Here is a 5,425-nt window from a genome sequence, read left to right on the forward strand (position 1 = left end):
CAAATTTCTCGCGATCAAAGAGAACACTAATACACATGTGTGGAGCAAAAATCACGGCTTGGGGTTCTTGTGTATGCAAGTTATTTAAGGTGTTTCAACTGTACACATGTCTCAAATGTACTCAGTCACTGTGTACTCATGTACATGTACTCAGAACAAGAACAGTTCACATACAATATTGTTTTATTCAATGTCAATTCAGTCGTTTACAATCATAAAAACTAAAAAAAAAAACATTGAGTAAAGGTTTTAGGACATGACGGGAGCAGCAAGAGCAGCCAATGGGAATCTATGGGAAGAAAACTGTTATCAGTAGGCTGTTCCAGTTCATTAAATGACTTATATCATGACATCTTATATTCATGTTTTAAAAGTTACATCAAAAACAGCTTTTCCTCGTGCCATGTCTGTCAGACATTTAAGTTTCAACCCATTAAAAGGATAGCGCGACCACAGCTGCAACAATATGGCGCATCAGATCAATAGCGCTGCTGTTGTAGTCAGTGGAGGTCACGGAAACTCACAGTGAAGTCGCGTCGTGTTTCAGTCCTGGTCGCTCATTCGTTTGGCGGGAGGTGAAAGTTCCGTGGTGGCGCCGGCGAGTCGTTCGTTTCGAGTGGAGATCCGGCCAGTGCTGCGTTTGTAGAAGGCTAGCTTCCAAGCAGACGTTAGCTGGTACGTATATTTAAACAAAAAGGAAAGAAAAAAAGCGAAAATGTGAGACTACAGACGTTTTCCTATTTACAGTAATAATTTGATAGGAATACAATGTAATACAAACCTTAATTTCATTCAGGTAGTTTCCCGTCAGTCAAGACAGAGCACAAAATGACCACTAACAAATGCATCCAGTTTGAACCGGTTTGGCACAGTTTACCCAACGCTGGGTAGGTAGTGAGGGGGTTTATCATTGTATTGACATTAAAAATGACCCAGCAGCTGAGTTACAAAAAAAACTAAACAGCACCTGAGTAAAAATCCCCCAATAAAATGACCCCACATGCTGAACCCAGCATTTGGGTTAAAAATAATAACCCAGCATTTTTTAGAGTGTAGGCCTACTGTTCTGTGCAAAGGCCCACTTCGTTCTGCTAATCGAGGTTTAAAACGGCCCTTTTATGTTTTATGTGGGACTGTTGTCAGTAGGCAGGTTTCAACAAATCAGCGTTTAAAGAGCTGATGAGGTAAAAATAAAAATATTAATAAAAAACTAATACAAAATAATAATAATAATAATAATAATAATAATAAAGAAACTCTTCAGCGAAATTAAAAACTATATGAAACCTGTAGGCTATGATATTAATAACTGCAGTATAGCCTACAATGAGGCTCATAGGTTAGTTTTAAACACAATGCAATGAACGCACAGTATTAAAGGTATTGGCATAGTGTAGCAGTGTCCTGGGTTTGGGGAAGTCTTAAAGGATATTTCTTCCTTTTACCAGTACAAGCTATATTTGTTTCCCTTAACTAGACCTAAGTTTAAAAAAAAAAAAAACACAAAAATAGTTTACAATGAGTTAAATAGAAGCAAAGTCGCGTTCTCCTCGGGAAGTAACCATAGCAACAGCGCTTTCTGTCAGGCTTCGTTTTGAAACTTCCATAGACAAAACACAAGTTCACAAGCCATTATCACGTTATTGTGTGTGTATGTTTAACATCAGAAATATACCAAAACTTGAGTGCTTTGTTCAGCTAACTGTGGGCGCCAAAATGCATGATGGTTTTACCAAGAGGAGCCTCAACAGAAAATCCCCCCGAATTATCCTCACCCTGACTATAATATTATGCTGCCTACCTAGACAGGCTATTTTGGGGATGCTCAAAATGCCGTCTGGGAAGGAAGCTCACTAGATTTTGAAACACAGCCTCAATGTGTCTTTGAGCGAGATGGAGCCCGCTGTCAGTGATTCTAGGAGGAGCCCACACGCTCGGCGAGATATGAGCGGCAGTTAGATGCACTTGGATTACCGGCTGCTGAACTGAGACAACGTCTCTGCTCATAAAAATATGTAAAACAGTGACGTTTCTGATTACACGTCTTTTTAAAGAGTGGATATTCTCCTCAGTCGGAGATAAAACACAAGATGCAGTGATACCATCACTTATTATAGTCCCAGACGATGGAATTCAGTTTGAGAAGCCCAGTGTGAGAAAGTGAAGTAAGCTACGCGCAGGATTTACATTCTCATCCACATAACGGTAAGATTGGAATTTTATTATGATGGAATAAACACTGTGGCGCTCTATTGCTTTGTTACCTGTGTTTTGCACATGTATAGCCTAAATCTCATAGTTTCTTTTTATCTTGCATGGTTTGTGACTTCTGCGTATGTGTTGTGATTTACATTGATATTCGATTTCTGTTAGCTTTGTTATTAAATATAGCCTAGAATCATTTGATTAATAAAAATATGGAGAATAAAAAATAAAAGGTAAAAAAAGCTCTTAAATTTGCCCAATATAAATAGTAAGGGTCAACCTGGTAACATGCAACGCTCTATTTGCCAATATAAATTACTGCAGAAAAAAATAGATTCATAATTTCCTACTGTCAATAGCCTACATAAAGGCATGTATTTACTGAACTTAAAGCCATCTGAAAACAGGAGCTGAGCTCTTTTATTGGTTTAGCAATTATATAATAAGAGTGCACATGACAGCATGGCAGCATCTGTGTTTTATAAATCTGCTTTAAATATGAGGCATCCAGTCAGATGTTGACAGATATTACCCTGGATACCTCATAAACTGACAGTGTTTTGCAGTTCCATGCTGGTCTACTGGTCTAGTTAACGTCCGTTTGATTATGATTATGATAACCACACCATTTCATAATTTGTGAAGAACACTCACTCATTATATAAACCATACAGGAAGCAGTGTTTCTAGGTTTCTATCTCCTTTATGGCAGGAGGATTAAATTGGAGTCGCCATATATTTCACTGATAGGATTAAGAGATGCAACTGGCAAATCTGAAAAATGATTAAATAAACCCATGCAGATGTTGCTTTTACAGTTTGGTTATAAAGTAATGGGGATCTTTTAAAGAAAGTGTTTGTTGTGCTGCATATTTTAGATAAGGGTTTGACTTTCCTGTAATCGAATAGTCCAAAATACATTATTTGAGTTGGGCTGAGAGCAGTGATGTACAAATAGACAGTGATTTTAGATACCGACTGCTTTTGAAGAATGCTTGTGAGCTTTCACATATGGGTTTCCTTTCTGATCAGCCTGAAGTTCATCTCAAACGTGAAAAGAAGGAAAGCAAACATGAAAGTGAATCACTATAGAGACTGAAAACAACCATGTTAATGTAGGACTAGTTTCAGTCCATGCATGGGGTCATGGACAGTCACTTGTTGAGCTCTGCTCCCAATTCAGCTAGTGGTTCATGCATTATTCATTGGCATGTTTCAGACTGTCCCAGACCATGTCTACATGTCTCCAGTGCTTAAAATATTATATGGAGGTAATCTACCAGAAAACTCATACTTGCCACAGACCTAATGGGCTTTTGTAGAGAAGATAAGTAATAATCTACTTGACTGTGGCATCTGCTGTTGTATAATTGGACTCTTTTTTATGCTTAATATTGATCATAAGTATAAGCAGATATTCGAATTTGTCAAGACAGATTATGTATTTTATAGTACCATACACAGGATAAGTAATTAGATATAATTTACTTCCCTTTGAATGTGAAGTACCTTTTATAATAACATCAGCTCCTAATAAGTACAAAGCTTGAAAATTAAACCCATTAACTGTAATTAAGTTTTGTTCATTGCAAAGACATTCAGTCGTATTCAGTTATGAGCATCATTTGTGCGTTATTGTTATACAAAGCATGCATTTTAATGTGCTCTACCTGTAGGATGTAGATTAATATTCTTCTTGAGGAGTCAGTTGATGATTCAGCTCAAGCGTAAACAGGTGTCTGAAAATAATTACAGTTTTCGGTTAGGTAATCTCCAAGATTTGATGTTACTCTGTCAGGTGGATTTTGATTTAATTTGGGCAAGTTTGCAATACTCTTGAGGTTAGGTTTTCATCCATGCTTGTTCTGGACAGGCTACGCATGAGGTGTAAGGAATCAGTAGATGGCGCTAAAGTACAATCATGTGCTACATAGCGATCTAGACTCCACTACAGAGAGGCATTTAGAAGATTGTGCACTATGGTTTGGACCAGTTGTTTTTAATTAAAGGAATCAGTTATTTAGAATAATAAATACGGGGTGTATATTTACATTTAGTTAAAAGTGGCTGTAAATCATCAGCTCCAGTGATGCAGATGGATAAGCGCCTGCCGTTAGCTTTTTGACGCGATCGACCCGGGTTTGATCCCGCCTTTTGCCGAACTTTTTTTTCTCCCTTTTCAAATCTCGTATCACATCGTAAAGGCATTTATTTTCAATAAAAACGAAGGAAATAATCAAAAAGATGAAAATAAAGTATTGGTTAGGGTAGGTGTAGGGAGATCTTTATTGTGCCAATAAGGTGGCATCCATTTAATAATTAAAATTAAAATTATAATTTACACTCAATACATTATTATTGCATACTGTTTTATAATGTACTACAATACTGAAGTGCAGATAATTGCCACTATTTGCAACAAGTAGTATACTTGACTGTGCTATGGTGGCTGTGTTTGGAATTATTTTTGTTGTAGAGATAGAGCAAAAACAGGCAATATGGTGTCTAAAACGCAAGTCTCTTAATTAACTTCTTGTTTATTGAACTGTTGTAAAAAAAATCTATTAGTAATCATACTGATATTTGGAGGAAAAACCGGCACTCTTCATGTGATATTGATTTACTATATGAAATGATATATACATTTTCTGCCCCTATATCTTGAATTTTGTGATCATTCTAAATGCATTTTAACAGACTGAATCACGCAGTGAAAGAACGCACTCTAAATGCGTGCGCACTAGTCTAATCTACTAGACTTCAAGGCACCCTGTGGGAGTGTTTTGTTTGATTTTTGGCAAAATACTGCTAATGTCAAATCGCACATCGTTAAAACAATAATTACGATATTATCGCAGACGATATATACCGCACACCCTGCACCACTGTCTTTTTGGCTAATTTGTGCAAAACCTCTTGCTAAACTGTCAAAGCTTCCTTTTAACCACCAATGCAACGATGCAAGTATTTACCTTACCTATACATGCTTGCGAAGGGCTGATGTCGAGATTTTATAAGCTGCTAGTTTGGTCTCCCTAGGCAAACACAGCTTACACTGCATAACAGAGCTTAAATGCGGCCAGGGGTTCACTTCATTTCCTTCTAGTTTAACTTCAGCAGCAAAGCCTGTCTGCATCTTTCTTGTGATTTTAGCGCCAGTTTGCTCTCCTGTCCATTATTTACTGCAGTAACTGCAGTAGAGCGATTTTTTTTTTTTTTT

The 5,425-nt window shown here is 37.2% G+C and overlaps 1 protein-coding gene and 1 long non-coding RNA gene across 2 annotated transcripts in view; one reads left to right on the forward strand and one right to left on the reverse strand.

Moving 5' to 3' along the window:
• Positions 1-252: 252 nt before the first annotated feature.
• LOC107712923 (uncharacterized) lies at positions 253-1,050 on the reverse strand. The gene is made up of 3 exons (XR_001636843.1): positions 782-1,050; positions 525-672; positions 253-289 (listed from the first exon to the last, which is right to left on the reverse strand). It is a non-coding gene; the product is annotated as an uncharacterized LOC107712923 (long non-coding RNA).
• Positions 1,051-1,954: 904 nt separating this feature from the next.
• LOC107712922 (calcitonin gene-related peptide type 1 receptor-like) overlaps positions 1,955-5,425 on the forward strand; it is a 54,715-nt gene continuing 51,244 nt past the window's right edge. Inside the window, exon 1 of the mRNA XM_016518324.1 lies at positions 1,955-2,205. The gene's annotated coding sequence lies outside the window, so the exon portion shown is untranslated. The remainder of the gene's footprint in view (positions 2,206-5,425) is intronic.

Source organism: Sinocyclocheilus rhinocerous, unplaced genomic scaffold (assembly GCF_001515625.1).
Source record: "Sinocyclocheilus rhinocerous isolate Xijiao unplaced genomic scaffold, SAMN03320098_v1.1 scaffold3131, whole genome shotgun sequence".
In the NCBI taxonomy this organism is placed as follows: Eukaryota; Metazoa; Chordata; class Actinopteri; order Cypriniformes; family Cyprinidae; genus Sinocyclocheilus; species Sinocyclocheilus rhinocerous.